Source organism: Excalfactoria chinensis, chromosome 3 (assembly GCF_039878825.1).
Source record: "Excalfactoria chinensis isolate bCotChi1 chromosome 3, bCotChi1.hap2, whole genome shotgun sequence".
NCBI lineage: Eukaryota > Metazoa > Chordata > Aves > Galliformes > Phasianidae > Excalfactoria > Excalfactoria chinensis.
Genome location: NC_092827.1, coordinates 104,217,480 through 104,235,033, shown reverse-complemented (window position 1 = coordinate 104,235,033; position 17,554 = coordinate 104,217,480). Strand labels below are relative to the sequence as shown.

The following is a 17,554-nucleotide window of genomic DNA, read 5'->3' as shown; positions in this document are numbered from 1 at the left end:
AGGAGAATCTGCCTTAGCCTTTCTTTGGTACTTGATTGGAATGACCACAGACCACCTTTTGAAGTCTGACAATGTGAAACTGTATTTGTTGGCAGTTTTTCACTGGATTCTAGCAATCAATGATCATGTGCAGACGTGCTAGAAATAGCTCAGATAAACTTATCTGCTGGTAGCTTCTGAGCTGATGAGAAATGGGACACTTGAGTTTCATGAACAACTGGAAACAGGGACACTTACAGGTCTGCAGACTTACATGTCTGATGACTTACCTAAATATGGGTATTATGTCTATTTCCATAACCTGCTTTTCTTCTGTACAAGTGTAGATCTTTAAAGGGGGCTACCTGGAAAACAATGTGATGAATGTCTAGTTAATCCCAGTGTGGTGAGTTAGTGAATTTCAGCGTAATTCACAACGATTGCTACTTGTTCCTGGTTGTTTTTGTTTTGTTTCTGTTTATTGTTTTGTGGATGGTTTCCCAGGTCGACTTGGTATAATGATATGGAAGGACAAAGGCCCATTTGGCAGAACAGAAACTCTGTCATTACTCAAATTGAGAGCATCTATCTCTGCTTGTGCTCTTCTGCTACTGTGTTTGAGTGCTGAGTAGTCTCTGGCTAGTTTCCTCTGGTTTCTGCAATGGGGGGCATTCATGTGACATGATGATGCTAGGTCTGTGACATGAATTCTCAGTGCTGTATACCAAATACCTGTTGCAATTGCTTAAAGCCAAGCAGAAAAGGGTAGAAATCTTGAAGGATGAAGTGTTTGAGTCCCTGTTTAATTCCCAGCCTGGATTAGTTTTCCCCCTGATCTAAAATTTGCCGTTCTCATGTTCTTCTGGTGAGTTCTCAGTGTTGCTGGGTTAGTGGCATATTTCTACTGAGCAGGCAGAGGTGGTAAAATGGATTTTGCAACAGTGCATCTTCTAGAAATACTTAGAAAGAAAAGAAAAAAAGAATTAAAGTTGGTGAGGAGATACAGATTTCAAAGATATTCAAATTCCGTGTTTCTGCTCAAACACGCATTTCTATCTTTTGGTTTCAGCACCTGCTTGATTTTCCAGATTCAGTGTTTGTGCACATTACTGAGGTTCAAAATTATGACTCCCATTTTGAGGAAGAATGGTCTATTGCATTGTGGGAAAGCAGAGAGCTCTCTTCAAAGGTATATAAATTAATTCTTTTCATTAGAGGAACAGAGGGAGAAAATGTGAAAATCAAATAAATTCAAATATGTTTAAAAAGGCTGATAAAAGGCTAAAGGAGTTACATAAAAGAGGCAGGAGAAATTTCAGAAGTACATAAGACACTATTAGCTTTTTACTTCCAGCTTTCAATCTGTGTATTGATGTCGCAGCCTCAGTTGCAGTGGTGTATTCAAACTGCAGGAGCCAAAAGGGGCTGCTGGTATAACAAAAGCAAGTGACTGCGCATGCAGCTGCAGAACAAACCAGCAGCTTTGTCTTAGGGCAAGGGGCACAAAGCATCAACTCTGTGTGCTTGTGGTCTGTGCTGGCACTGCTGTGGCAGGTTCCCCTGCGACTCCAGCTGAGCCAAACTACGTGCACCAAGGAGAGATTTTAGCTTCAGTTGTAGGCAGTGAAGGGCTGTATTTCTAGATCTGCTCTCCAGATACAAGGAGTAAGTCCTGATTTTGAGTTCATCCACATTTAGCCTCAAACGGAGAAAAGCTTAATGTGCAAGATGGATGAAATTCAGTGTAATAAGCACGTTCAATTAAAAAAAAATAACCCTGTGTGGTGAAATTTATTGCTGAACACTACCTTAGGAGTCTGCTGTTCCCCCTTTTTTCTATCAAGAGTAGAAGCAGCAATCAGAAGATACAAATCTGTTAGTTAAAACACCAAAGTAAACCCAAAGCCATGAAAGTTTAAGAAAAACAGGTGTCCATTTTAAAGCTTGGGCAAGATTTTGCATTAGGATGATGACTTTTAAGAATGGGTACTTTTCTTACTAAATTTTGGGTAAGAAGTCAGGCTTGTTTCACACAGAGCATGTAGATGAGTTGTGGTTTGTTTTTACACAAATTTAATGCGTTTTACTTTGTTTTTTACGAGAACAAAGTAAAGATTTTGCGGGGTTTCTTCCTTTGCAGCTTGACAAGATGTTTTGCTCATGTCAGTAGACTTCTGATCACTCAAAGAAATCGCAAGCAAAAATTGTTGCGTTTCATTCTTTTGATGCAGTTCCCTTAAGTATTGCTAGAGCAGGATAGATGAGATTATCCATGATGACTTTTTAACAAGCTGTGGGTGTAAGTGGCAGCGCCCTGGGGATGGGCTCATGCTGCTGGAAGCAGTACCAAGCAGAGGTGACAGTGGACCGCAACCTGCCCTGGTCTGTGGGATCCTTCTGGGCTCTGTTGGGTGTCCTTCTGCCAGAGCTCTGACCCTGGGAGCCATTGCATGCGCTGATTTGGCACCCATAAATCCTGGCAGGATGTGTGCCCACTGCTGCTGCAAGGCAAAGACGTGCTCTGCGATTGGCAGTCAGGTTCTCAGGGTGCATTGCATCTTTGTAAGGCGAGTTATCACTGTCAGTTATTGACATTCACATTAGTAAAGCTGAGAGGGTTTTATACTAAACCTCCTACTTTCTCATCTTATTGAATTAGTGTTTTTTTGAGTGCATATCTGCATGTTAACAGCATAATGTTTTTTCACGGCAGGAGAGTAATTTCCTAATTCATTTGTACTGCCGAACATTCTTCACTCTAGTTATAAAAGAAATACAATGGGTTTTAGGTTTTGTTTTTAAATGCCCTGTAAACCTCGAATTAGAAAAGTAAAGCTGTGAATTTAGAGGGTTATCCCCTTCTGAATATCTCTGTAAACCCTGATCATGAAAGCTATAGTGAGTTATTTTCTGCAGAATTGAAACTTAGCAGAAAAAGAGAGTAAATCATTAAAAACAAATCCTGGTATTGATATAGAGTCGGGCTTTATGTATATAATATATGTGTATTAGCGATTCTAAATTTATGTTTAAATAGCTTACTTCTTTCACATAAATTACAGTCTGCCCTTCCAAGCAAACACTGTGTGTGATTTGCTTTGTATATTACGTATACGGTGCAGCTTCGGCATCCAATCACAGTGAGGCGGGTGTAGGACCTCATGATGATGATCTCTGCAAATAGTGGCATGTCTGGAGTTTTCCCACGAGGGAAAACCTGTTATCATCAGGAGGATAAGAATCTCTTAACTCTTGAAGTAAGCTAGGAAAGGAGGAGGGTGGAATAAAAGAAGATTATGAGGAACAGTCGATATGGATTCACCAAGGGGAAATCGTGCTTGACCATTCTGGTAGCTTTCTAGACTATCACAATTGGCTGGATAGATGAGGAGACAGCAGTGGATGTTTTATACCTGCACTTCAGCAAAGTCTTTCACACTGTTATCCTGTTAGGTAAGATTAGAAAGTGTGGGATAGATGAGTAGACAGTAAGCTAGATTGAGAACTGTCTGACTGGTAGAACTTGGAGGGTTGTGATCAGTGGCATAGAGTCTGGTTGGAGGACTGTAGCTAGAGGTGATCCCCAGGTGTTGGTGCTGGGTTTAGTCCTCTTCAACACCTTTATCAACAACCTGGATGCTGAGACAGAGTTCACCCTCAGCAAGTTTGCTGATGATACAAAGCTGGGAGGAGTGACTGACGCACCAGAAGGCTGTTTTGCCATTCAGCAAGACCTGGACAAATGAGAGAACTGGGCACAAAGGCAGAAAGCAACTTTTTTAGGTTCAACTTGGGCAAGTGTACGCCTGGGGAGGAATAACTGCATGGATCAGTGCAGGTTAGGGGCTGACCTGCTGGAAAAAGAGCACTGCAGAGAAGGACCTGGTTGTCCTGGTGGACAATAGGTCAGCCATGAGCCAGCAGTGTGCCCTTGTAACAAAGAAGGCTACAATGGTATCTGGAGGTACATTACAAGGAGAGGCCAGCAGGATGAAGGAGGTTCTTCTCCACTCTGCTTTGCCCTGGGGAGGCCACATCTGGAGCAACAGTGTCCAGTTCTGTGCTCCCCAGTTCAAGAAAGAGAAAGAACTGCTGGAGAGAGTCCATTAGAGGGCTACAAAGATGTTTCAGTGCCTGGGGCATCTCCCATGTGAGAAAAGGCTGAGAGACAGGGGACTGTTGAGCCTAGAGAAAACTGAGGTGGGGATCTTATCAATGTGTATACTGATGTATATAAAGGGTGGGTGTTAAGAGGATGTGGCTGGGCTCTTTTCACATTCAGATAGAATGTGAGGGAGGAACAGGAACACGGGTGCAAAACTACTTTGTGGGTGACAGAGCACTGGAGCAGGCTGCCCAGAGAAGTTGTGGAGTCTCCTTCTATGGAGATATCCAAAACCTGTCTGGATGCTTTCCTGTATAACTGCTAATTGTAGGGAACGTGCTTTTGGCACGGGGTAGAATTTGACAGTCCGAGCTGGAGCTGTTCCGATCTGTAGCAATTTGCAAGAAGGGGGAAAGCAAAGGGAGAAAACAGTGCATGAAAGTGCCTTGGGGAAGGCTGTGACGATTGGCTGAGGCTTGCCTGCCATGCAGCACCCTTGTCTGTGCTGCTGGTTGTGAAGGGGAGCTGCTGGCCACATGGAAGGCACCTGGGATAAAGGAAAGCAAATCCCCACCAGTCACGGATGGCACCCAGCATCTGATTTTGTTTTGCACTGCTTCTTTTCTGGGGGAAAAAAAAGAAAAAAAGGGAAAGAAAAAAAAAAAAAAAAAAAAAAAAGGAACAATAAAGAAGTGCATTAAGATCTAGAATTGCGGAACAGGGAAATGAAATCAGTTTGTCACAGTAGATTTTTTTATTGACATCTTTAGTTTGTTTTGATGCCTGTAATTAAATCGCTAATTATGTGTTTCTGTTGCAGTGGTCATGCTTTTATTACATAATTGCTGCAAGTTTTTCTCTCACCACTAACAATATTTGCTTAACCTTAGTAGTTCCATACTTCGTACTGTAAAAACCTGGAAACAGAGTTACTGACTGTTACGATTAACTAAATCAGAGGGGTTTGGATCCTTGGCCATCGATTAAATACGCTTTGTGGCAAAGGACCAAAAAAGAATTAAAGGATGAAAGAATTGCAGTCAGTAAACAAAAAAAAAAAAAAAATGTTATTTCGACCCCATTTCGAGAAGGGAAAATGAAGTTTTGCCTCGGGTGATAAAATAACTTTTAACAATCATTTCTGCCCTGATCCTTTTTGCCTGCCTCCGTGTTGTCTCAGGAAGTGTTTGATTTGGTGAGCTGCAGTTCACTCACCTTCCCTTTTGTTTCCTTGTGTGTGTGTGTGTGTTTTTCTTTCCCTTTTGAGTTTAGGCATAATTTTTGTCAGTGTATTTCAATGTATTCATTAATTTTTATCATTTGTTTATTTTATGCAAACCATAAGAGACATTTTTTCCTCAGTGAAGATTGCCTCTTTATTTTATTTTGAAATATTTGTATATTTATTTCATTAAATGAGATAATGCTTTTTCTTATTAACATAATTTCCAGTACATTAAACATATTTCTCCACAGACAGAATAGAGGAATCAGATTAAATGACAGTTAAATCACTTGCAGCAATTTCAACTGTTAAAAGAAATAAGTGTCTCTGTTTTCTTTGTGATCATGAGATGTGCTGTAAAGGGAAATGAAATACTAAAGAAAGGAGGGAAAACATAAAGAAATAATGACTAACTTATTGCAGTAATACCACTGAGAGAAGAAAAACTCCCTACAAATAAAAGGAAAAATAATATAGTGGTTTTGAAAGTTACCAAAATTCATTCCTTATTGATGAGTTCAGCACAAGCCCAGCACTAAGTGAACTGCGGGGGGAAAAAAAAGAAGAAGAAACCAAAAATCAAAAGCAACCCAAACAACGCCATAAACTACCGACGATGGAAGGAGAAATAAATACTTTGCATTTAGAGGACCATTACTCTAAATGCCTTTAATTTTTAAATAAGGTATATTTTGTCATCTTTAGGGAAGGGGTAGGGAGGAGAAGCAGTTATTCCTTGGTAAACTAACTGCGTGCTTTGCCTGTGTGTTTGCTAGGCTGGGTAGGGCTCTCTAAAGGCCCTGTGCCTCTGCTGCAGGGCTGTGCTGTCCTGTGCAGGTGTGGGGCTGCGTTAAGGGGAAGCTGGCTTTTAGTTAATTCTTATTTTGAGACCTTCCAGAATAATAATGTTGTATGTATTTGTGTTAATTCTATTTTTATTATTACTTTAATTTCCAGAGTCTGAAACAGCTGCTTTGAAGAGATCTTTCACATGAATGACTAGGCTGTGAATTGATAAGGTAATGCTCATGTTATTGCTTTGCCTCCAGACAAGTTTCCTCTGTTTATGCATTTACCTGTAAATCAGTCGTTTTTCACAAGAGTCGTTTTTCACAAGTTTTATGTGCCGGATCTTGTGGTTCCATGTAATGACCAGTCCTATATTTGCGGTTTTCCTTGTCTGTGTGAGTGTGTGCTCTATAACTTGGAGCACTTTATTCTGAGACCTTCAGCTCTCTAAGTCAGAGAAAGGGCCACCCTCAGGATGGGGATGGAATAGGAACCAGAGGGTTCTACCCTAAGATCCGTACATGTTTAAGGATGCTCTGAAATATGGAAAGTACTGCTAAGTGCAAGTAAGTGCACAGAAATGTTTCTTATGATGGTGCTTATACTTACAGCCTTCATTACCATATTTTCAGAGGGTATAATAATCATTAATGTGTTTATTGTGCCCTTGTGAGTTAGGGCAGTAATGTTATCCTTCTATTAAACACACAGGGAGCTGAAACACAGGCCAAGTGCTTTACTCCAGCTCTCGTGGGAAGGCTGCCAAAGACCTGTTCCCATTTACTGGATTCTCTTCCAGGATCTTGACTCGTTTCCTTATCTTCAGGTTCAAAGTGTCTAAGTTAGAAGATCAGCTGTGCTAGGCTTCCTCTAAGGCCAGAAAAGAAGGGCAGAGATTTCCAGAGGAGAGCTGTGATCTTTGTGCATTTATAGTCCTTCCCAATGGGCGTTGGAGAGAGTCTAGAAAAAGCCGTACTCCTCACAGCACAGTATGCTAAGAGAGAGAAGTAAGGCTCTGGATGCCCAGTGGTGATGCTGTGGGGTTCAGTTCCACCAAGTAACAGAACATGCACGCCTCTGATGAAGAGCCAAGCACAGTTCTAATTCAGTTAATTTCTGAAGGTGGCTCACTGTGCTTGTGAAATGATGTGTGAATGTAATTCTGAACCATGGGTACCTGACAGTTGTGGCAGAAACAAGGAAGTGAAAAAAGTCCCTTGATGGGGCGTGAGGTTAAGTGAACAGGTGTTCTCCCCTGGGTTTTGTTGGCATTGAGTCACACTGCATGGCCACGACGCTCTTCTCACTGTGAGCAATTATCCTGCTCGGTCTCAGAGGTGCACTAGCAGCACAATCCAGATCCTGTGTTCTTATCTCAAGAACTTCTTTAACATAGTCTGCATCCCTACAAAGTAATTGGACATGTGTAACTTAATATATACAGATGGTCCCTCTGAAATAAAAAGAATGAATACGTAACTTGTAATTGCGCTGAAAGTGACAGCAGGTTTTGAGACTTTGGGTTATAAAAGTGTGTACGTAAAAGCTATCTTCAAATAAACTACTTCTTAAGTAAAAGAGCAGTGAGAAAACATAGTTTCAGAATCAAGCAAGTTCATACTTTGCCTATTCTGTACTGAGACTGTTTTTCTTCTTGTGACATAGCAAGAAACAAAATCACTCCTTGACCAAAAGTGCATGATGCTGAAGGTAGCCTCAGAATAACATGATTTAGTTTGGGGAAAATATTAAAGCATGACTACATCGGACTTCTTGTGTTATATAACAGCACTTTTTCCATTCCACATTAAATATCATTTTGAGATTTCTCATCTTGCATGATATTGCCTATTTCATGCCTCTGTCAAACTGGCTGAAACAAGCTCTTTTCCCTGAACTCAAGATATTTGTGGATAAAGGATTATTACCTGTGGTATATTTTAAAGGACAAATAAATTAGAGTGTTGTTTAGGTAGACTTGCAGAGGCAGACAAGCTGTTCTGTTTCTTGTCCAATGCTGCAGCAAAGGTCTGTGTCAATATACAGAGGGGGATTTAAGAGCACTGGCTTGGAGCACATCTTTCTGCTTAGATCAGTACGTTTAAGTTCTCAAGCACTCTCCACGCTGGAATATTTTCTTGTTCCTTTTTCATTTGTTATGTTTGTGTGATCCATTCTACGTGTTATATGGCAACATTTTATAATTAATGAGAATATTTATTTATCGATAGGGATATGAAAATTGAGATGTACTTGATGATGTTACTGAAGCATGTGTTGGTGGTGTCATCCCACACAGCTTTGTGACTCTGATGTACCTCCCTTCTCTGGAAAGGGGCTGTCACTGAGGTCACAGGAACACTTGAGGGCAGAACGGTGGCTTGGGAATCAGGGCTTTTCTTATGGGTATTTGAGGAGAATGAGTGGCACTTCATTTTTGATTTGGTGTCTGGTGTTTGACACAACACGAATGGCAAAATAAATGGAGAGACAAAAAACTAAGCTTAATTCCTCTGCACATTAGAAAAGGTCTCTAACAACAGAATCTCTCCCCACTCTGTTCACCATGGTATAATGTGTCTGACTTGATTATTCCTCTCATGCTGAAATGCGATGCAGCTGGACTGTATCTTCACTGAAATACACTGGAGAAGTGTGGGAATGTGTACCAAAATTTGTGAAAAGCTGAATCTATATTCACCTTATTGATCTATCTATCTACATCTACAGACTTTGATTCCTGTAACTGAGATGCAATTACTTATCTCTGAAAGTGATACCGTGTTCATTCGTGGTGCAGGGTTGGGACTGTGCCCTTCCCTAAGTGATGAGTAGAGCCGTTGATTTATCTCAGACTTCAGTCATATCAGGGACAAAATCTTTAACTCTTTCTTTCTGTCCTTTCCTTTCTTTTCCCTGTAATTCTCAGCTCACTGCAAATTTTTCTCTAGTTCCTGAAAAAAATATTCAGGAGGAACGTCCTACCTCCTCTGAAGGCAGGCAGCCACCTCCTTCCCAATGACAGCTCATAGCTAGTTTTCTAAGGAGATGTGGCTCACCCCATGGGCCTTCACATCTCCCTTCAGTGACTCCAGCATTTGTAAACCTGTTTCTAAAGGAGTTTTGAAGTAACTGTGTTTTGAGAATTGTAAAGCTGCTGTCGTGTAAGTACAGGAAGGACATCTCTCAAGTACCTCGCTGAGGGAAGATGGGCAGGACTCATTCACTGTCCTCTCTCCCATGTCAACTGCTTGCTGATCAGTCAACACATGGATATCCTGGGACAAACGACAGCCTTTCTTGCTGTCCTTTCTGTGATAGAGGTAATGGTTGGTGTGAGAGGACAAAATATGGCTGTAAAAAATGGGCTTCAACAGTTCTGCTGCTTTGTGGAACAGATTATTGTTACTTCATATAGGAACTCAAGAGGAGACAGTGGCATGGATGGAAAAAGTGTCTAATGTTTCTCATGATATTTCCAGTAAATGCGAATATAATAAAATGCACATGTTTCTCAAAAAAATATTGTGTTAAATGTAGCTGTTTTGTGCATAAAAAGGCGAGAGGAGAACGATAATAAATGTCATCTGAAAACAGAAGTGTCCTCAGTTTCCTGTTTGCAGTAGGCTTCAGATAATTCATTTGTTCTACTTGTAGTTTCCCTATTGATGCCTCATCCCGTCCAGAACTGTCTGTGGGCCATCCTTAGGCAGAGTTTCCGGCAGTTATTTTTGCACTATTGTTAAACAGCACCATACAAAATGTTGCTTTTTCAATTTATCATGTGGGATCAGCTCATAGTTTTCTATTGTGGCATACTTGGATGTTTGTTGCTTTTATGGCTTAGCAGCTAGAAACACAAATGTTTTTCTCCTGTTTTTCTTCTTTTATAACGTTTGGTCCGTAGTGTCTTTACATCAACAATTTGTAGAAATGAGATCAAATTCTTGGGATATAATCAGTTTGATTTAAAAATGTTTGAAGGATACGATTCATGTGTATTAGCGAGTGCTCTGTCAATGACTTTACAATGCTGATCTGCATGAGGGAAAGGGTGGAAAAATCCCAAATACCTATTTTTATTAAAACTTCTCAGTTTAGCCATTCAGCCTAAGCTAGCTCAGCATGCTCCTGCTGAGCAACTCTTACCTGCATCGAGAGCTTGTTTGGAGCTAGCAGAGCTCATGCACAGTACAAAATCTGCATGCATGGCTGTCATTACATGACACAGAGCATCTGTTTGCATTTGCTCTGCATGTAACCCCAAACCACGCAGTACCAGGACCACGGGTTATACAGCCACTACTTCACTGCGATTGATCTAAAATCGACAGAAGTTTTTTAAAGGCACTGACAGCAGACTTGTTTATTTTTGAGTTTGTGGCAAAGACTTTTTTTTTTTTTTTTTTAATAATAAATTTCTCTATGATATCAGTTCTCGCATGACACCATTCTTGCAAGAAACTGTTGCAGTGGAATTGCCAGGTGACAGCCTGAACCAGTGCCTGAGCACCAGGTGAGGAGGTGCGGATAACCCAGGGAGCTTAGGTGCAAGCAATGCACCTGTGTGAACAGAAGGGATGGAGCATGGACTCACCCTCATTTAAGGGTTAGCAGCTGTCATGCAAAACCATGACAGCAGCAAAGGGAGCAGTATTACTCCGGGTAGAGATTGTGCTCCTCTTGAGCCATCAGTGACTGTTGGAAGGGAGGGGCCTGTTTTCCTTCTTTTTTACCTGCTGTTGCACTATAGTGTTTGTATCTTATTAGAAGGCACTGTCATTGCCTTCTTTTGCCATACAATGATCAATAGGAAATAGGCTACAGCCACCAAGAGGCTGTCAGATCTGCCATTCACTAGCTTGAATATTGCCATACATTGCATGTAATTTGAGGTAATTATGTTATTAGCATGGCTTCTGTAAAACAAGGAGTTAGTTTTTAGCTAAACAGCTGATGACTTGTACAATGTTATTTGCATAACTCCTTTTCCTGATCTGGGTGGTTTAAATGCACTGTATATTTTTTAGCTCTCTCAGTATTCAGTAACCTAATACTGTTTGAATTACTCTGCAAGAGATGCGTCTTTGATGAATCTGGTCCACCGGGGGCTTCTGGATTTTTCCACTTGCTAAATTGTTGAATGCCATGTGACCCACGGTGCAAAGCCTGCTGGAAACAAAATACTACTTTCCTTTAGTTTCTCTGGTTAGTTAAGTACTTTCAATAAAACCAACTGTGAGTTGAGGTGAAGAATCCTTGCAGCAATTAGGATTCATTTACTACTGGAGCATTATATTAATTACACATTTGTAACCACATGGATAGGTGCAAAACCGATTGCACGTGCCTGTGTTTAGAGATTGGTAGACAGAAGATTTAGCGTAAACATAGAAATGTTAAGCTACTCATCTGTAGCCTGCAAAGAAGATAACAAGAAGGATTCTGTTCTCTGTGTGATTTGTGAACAATGCTAAGTAAATATTCATCATTAATATATAATAACTGTTGCTTTTGGCAGTTCACTTTTCATTTAATTTGATAATGTGTCCAGTAAATGAAGTGGTACAGGCTGCAGTGTTTTACCATCACAATTGCATATTTTCAATCATTGTTAAATGAAGGCAGCTCAAGGCAAAGCTTTAACCCCCACTAGTTCTGTATGTGATGTAAAAAGAGACGGTGCTATCAATCTTTATTGTCTGTCTCGGTTACTGTAATTGCATTCAATAGTCCACTGATTCTGTTGTTTGTGCTAATGTCAGGAGCAGTGAAGAGCCAGATGCTCAGACTAGATCATATGCATCCAGTGGCCACTTTGATAAGTTGGCAGCAAGTCTCTGGGTTCGATGATGAATTGTTAGCACTATAGATTATGAGCAGCTGAACGCTGGGAGTGTATATGGAGAAACTTCTTACCTTGTTTTAAATCTGGCATTGCGATGCTAGCTAAAGGGCATGTCATGTATTATTCAAATGCATCTTGTGCTGGAAATATGCCAATGAGTCATTGCATCCCCCTGAACAGTAAAACAACAGCAAGGAAAAAAAAAGAAAAAAGAAAAACAACCAACTGAACAAAAAGCCTTGGAGTGATTTGAACATGACGTTAATAGTCCTAAAACACTAAAAAAAGTATTTCAAAATAACCTCTAATAGTTACGATTACCTGATTCAACAGGAGAGCTGTGAGTTATGGTATTCCTTTCTTGAATCTATCTTAAAATGTGATTTTTACTGACAGCTTTTTTTTTTCTTCTTCTTCCTTCTTTAGTTTGAACAAGGAGCTGGAATGTTTTACAGTAATGCTTTAGTGTAGTATGGGCAGTAATAGGCCTCTGTGGAAAAAAGCGCAAATAGGGGGACTATAGCATAAGTTATTTGCTTCATACGTATTCCATACAGCTCTACTATATGTCCCCACACCTGTGGTTATTAAAACTTTTAAGCTGTTTGGTGAGTGTCATCCCTTGGACAAGTAGCTGCTGGAGGGCATCCGAAAAGTCTTGAGAGCCTCTCCTTCATCTGGTTTACGTAATTCAGTCAGAAAATTACTTTAGGTTTTGATCAGGGTAGTCTTAAATGTCATGATCCCAATTCCGTCTGTGTTTTGTTGGGTTGTTAGCTTGGTTACCAGCGTGCCCCATAGTAGCTCATCATAGAAGCACTGAATCACCAAGGTTGGAAAAGACCTACATGATCATCCAGTCCAACCATCCTCCTGTTACCAATAGTTCTCACTAAGCTGTGTCCCTTAACACAGCATCTGAATGTTTCTCGAAGACCTCCATGGTTGGTGACTCCACCACCTCCCTGGCCAGTAAAAATCATCTCTGTGCTTACTCTGGTAAGCGTTTTGGTTTCTGCATTACTGTGTCCTTTCAAAGTTACTTTCACAACTATATTTAAGGAATGTAATTTGTTTTATTATTGGTTTTGGTAAGGTTATTTATTTATTTTTTTTTTAAAATCACTATATATATTTATATATTTAGAAAAATCTAGCTTTATAATGTTGCTATAGATTCCAGCAGATATGAGTTTTAGAAGATAGAGCTGTATATGAAATGTAAACCTGAAGTGTTATTAATATGGGAGTAATCAATTTTTTCTTAAGATTCTGAAGTTGGGTCACTCATTTCGGGAGCTGCTCATATATTTACCCACCAATAAAAATGCCCTTAATTTACCAGAAACTGAGTTTGCATCATCTATCAGTTTCTTTGGGAACTGTGGGAACTTAGTGTCCTGAAATTGGTGGCTGATTTTTTTTTGTCTTTCAGGCCATGGTATTCAGTTTATGAAAGGAATTCTGTGCTTAAGTAGTAGCCTATGAACGTCTCTGTAAGTTTTTGGTTTCTTAGTCAGAGGTAATAACCACCTTGAATACAGAAATGTCAGTGAATAAAATTCCAAATGGAACTTTTTTTCCTCACAGTGATGGAAAGCAGAATTAGTTACTTGCTCTGCAGTGCAAGAGGTGGGGACTTCCAAAGCCACGATTCACAGTTGCCAGAATAATAACAGAATCATAGAATCATAGAATGGCCTGGGTTGAAAAGGACCTCAAAGATAATCCTGTTTCAACCACCCATGGGCAGGGTTGCTAACCACCAGACCAGGCTGCCCAGAGCCACATCCAGCCTGGCCTTGAATGCCTTGTTGATTGTTAGAAATGCCATCTTGAACAAATGCTGTCAACAAGTGCCTAATGAAAAATGTAATGTCTGAAGGACAGAATAATTCCTGGGCGCATATTGTATACCTTGTGGCTTGTTACCCTGTGCCTGGATTCCTCTTCTAGTATAGTATTCACCGTTTTCTCAGCTCTTAGACTTCAGAAGAGTAATTCACACTCAGCTTTAAGAGACTGTGATCCTGTGCCTAGGAGATGCCTTCTGAGAAACTTCTGGTCTGGAGGTCTTCCTTGAGCTGGAATATGGTTCCTCAGCCTTCCCTTCCACAGTGGGGAACGTAGCTCAGGACATAGCCACATGCTAAATTGGTTTCAGTAACCCAGCATGCTTAAGACTTTCTCCAGTCCTTCCTTCTGCCATCTGGCTGTAACGTGTTAAATGTGCCTGCTAACTTTCCAGGACTGTGCCCCTAGTGCTACAGCCAACCACACTGCCCACTGGAGTCTCCCAGGTTTGCAAGGCACCATGTTAGCTTGGGTCAGAAAGCTGATTTCAGCTACAGCACAAGTCCAGCTGGGGCACTGTGCGGGAGCTGGCTTCCTGTCCTGCCTACAAAGCAGGATACAGAGGGAAATAAAGCTTTTCTGTCCTCCCACCTGTCTGGGAAAGTTGCCCTTTGGAGAAACAAAGCACCACAGACCACACGCTGTACACAAATGGGTGTGCAAATGTTTTCTTGAACTTGCTGCTGCTTAATGCTGCTGTTTTTGCAATCTGATATGCATATAAAGTTGTTATTTAAGGGAGTTTGGGAGACGAAAATGAATTTGTTACATTCATGATATCTACTGTTGCTTTTATTTTTTTCCATTGCATTTAGTTCAAATTAATCAATTAAAGAGCACAGATGTTCAATTAAGGCTTAAGAAAAAAATCCATGGCTACAGCTGTTTTGAAGCTACATTGTTGAAATTTAACATATCTAATAATGCTTCTCTCTCAGAAATTCAATTAATGACTCTATGCTAAATTATTTTGCATTGATAAATTAAAAGAAATGAGAAGTAAATTATAAGGAGATGTAGGCTGCCGGCTCCATTCATTAGTTAGAATAACAGAGTAGCCAGTAAGATATCAAAATAGAGGATCTGCTTTTCATTTTCTTACGTTGACACGTGGAAAAACTGCTTCCTAGCCAAAATATATCGGTTTAGCTGGAAGTTATCGATGTTTCTCCTACAATTCAAGGACATGATAGAGCTACCACAGAAAAGTTATGCGCTAATACAAACCATCCTGAAAACTTGAATACATCCAGTGCTGCTGAGGGAATGATAGTGGTATCGTGCCACAGTAGCTGGTAATAGCATCAAGGATTTTAATCATGATGGTTATGTTCTAATATTATTTGTAAACTAAGAGAGCTTAAGATAAGCTGGAGGAGAGGCAGTGATGACCTCCATTCGTTGGAGTTAACCAACCCATGTCTGCTTGGGCTCTAGACATACAGAGAATTTCTTAATGCACACAGTGGGAGCCTACGTTCTTCAATTTAAGACTAAGCATTCTATCTAATACATGTAGCTGTGGTCATGCACCAAGATACATGCAAGGCCATGATATTGATATTTTCTTGGAGATGCTACATGTTTGGGTTGAATGCTTTAAAGGCTGTTTTTGGTTGGAGTCAAATGTGGGAGATCTGACAGTGTGCAGAGGTGGTCAGCACACACACGGTGCTCCCCACTCCATGCCCACCTCTGTTTTACTGCCTGTGGCTTGGGTTCCCCTAGCCCTATACCCCGGAGTGCTCAGGGAGGAGATGTTATCAGCCCAATCCTGGATTTGGCAGATGGGATCTTATGGCTCTCACCAGATATTACAAAAGGCTGTGCTTGGCCCTAAGGGAATGCCTTGCTGCTTGAAAAAAGGACTTCGTATACAAATACACAGTAACGCTTAGGTATGAATAACTGTTAGGTATGAATAACTGACAGAAGCAAGACAAACAGCAAACAAAATAGAAACTGCAGCAGGCTACTTTGGGGCCATTGTTTTCATTCTTAACTACTTGCCATTCAGTCAAGCTTAGTAATTCTTAAAGACTAGTTAACTGAAGGCACGCCTTTAAAAAAAGACCGTGCAGGTTTTACACCAGTTTGCTCTTGTTTTCCACTTGTGGTTGTGATAAGCATCCGGTACTTGTGCCCGTGAGTGGCTCCCCTTTGTTTTCAGTTGTCAGATAATGTTAGAAGTGGCCGTCAGACCCAAAGAGATGCGGCTTCACCGAGCAGTTTTTGAAGTGATTTTCTCTGTGGATGATCTGCTGCAGGTCAGTTCAGTTAAGAAGGCATCTGCTGTAGCCCGAGGTTTGGAAAGCTCCCCCAGCGCAGCAGGTAAAACATAGGAAGTGATTTTTTTTTTTCAGGGGTCAAAAAATAAACTGTGTGTGCAAAAAACTACGGTTTGTATGTTTTTGCAGCTGCAAATAATTGGGAGTTAAATGTAATGGCTAGACCTGTTGCTTCGTTTGTATTTGTAGATGATTACATTTTCATCTTGCTGCTTTAAATTGATAATTCAGCTCTTGAGTGAAGTGGTTCTTTGCTTATAGCCAGGATCTCGATGTTGCTCTGCACTGATCTCTCAGTTGGGATGCAGAAAATACTGTGAGCATGAATTGTTTTCACAAAGCTGTGGCCATCTATTTAGGTTATGTATGAGAAACAATGCAGTATTTTTCTGCTCCTTGAAATCACAGGCAAATAAAAAGTATTTATCCAACGGCTTGGTTAGGGAGTTGTGGGAGAGCCAGGCTTAGAAATATTCTGATGCTTCACCACAACATCATGAGTCTCAGAATTACTGCACCTGCCTCTGAAAACAGCCTGTTCCAGAGCCTCACCACTGTTATCATATTAAAAAAAAAAAAGGAAAGGGGGGGGGGGGGAAGAACATAACCTTCTTCCTTATGTCCTATCTAAATCTCCCCTCCTTTAGTATGAAACCTTTTCCCCTTGAGCTGTCACAACACACCCTGCTAAAGGGTTTGTCCCCTTCCTTCTTATAGCCCTCCTTCGGATATTGACAGGCTTCTATCAGGTCACTTTAGAGCCTTCTCTTCTCCATGCTGCACAGCCCCAGCTCTCATCCTGTCCTCACACGGCGGTGTTCCATCCCTGGGGTCATTTCTGTGGCCCTCCTCTGGATGCTCTCCAACAGCTCCGCGTCTCTCCTGTACTGAGCACTCCACATCTGGATGCAGTGCTCCAGGGGAGGCCTCACCAGCTCCCTCACCCTGCTGGCCATGCTGCTTTTGATGCAGCCCAGGATACCGTTGGCTCTCTGGGCTGCGAGGCACATTGCTGGCTCATGTCTAGCTTGACATATCTAATGAAGTGATGTATATATGTTTACTATTTTTCTCCCAATTTTTTCCCTATTTTAGTGAGTTTTAACTGGGGAGGGAGATGGATTTAAGTGCTGCCGTGGGAACTCAGCCCTCTAATTTCTCACCTCTTGCGTTAAGTTGAATGCCATTGGTAGATGTTATGCTCTTCTGCTTAGATGAATAACTTCACCCTTGGAAGGAGACAACTGTACAAAATGGAAGTCATTATAGACTTCGAACTTCCCCCTTGTATTTCTCATATGGGTTATATTAGCACGGATCTGAGTAGAGTTAAGGGGGAAAAAAAAGAAAAGCCTGCTAGTGCATTTCGTGCATTTCCAGAATTGTTTGGGTTTATGCATCTAAACTATGGAGTGTAAAGTTCCTTGGCTTTGGAGAATTTCTGTGTTATATTTTAAACTATCTGC

General features: G+C 40.9%; 1 long non-coding RNA gene across 4 annotated transcripts in view; it reads left to right on the top strand.

Annotated features, from left to right (window-relative positions):
- The window catches only part of LOC140250734 (uncharacterized), a 376,536-nt gene that overhangs the window by 104,320 nt on the left and 254,662 nt on the right, over positions 1–17,554 (top strand). For all 4 annotated transcript variants that reach the window (XR_011903252.1, XR_011903251.1, XR_011903250.1 and 1 more), the window contains exon 2: positions 6,267–6,328. This is a non-coding gene — a long non-coding RNA (uncharacterized lncRNA). The remainder of the gene's footprint in view (positions 1–6,266; positions 6,329–17,554) is intronic.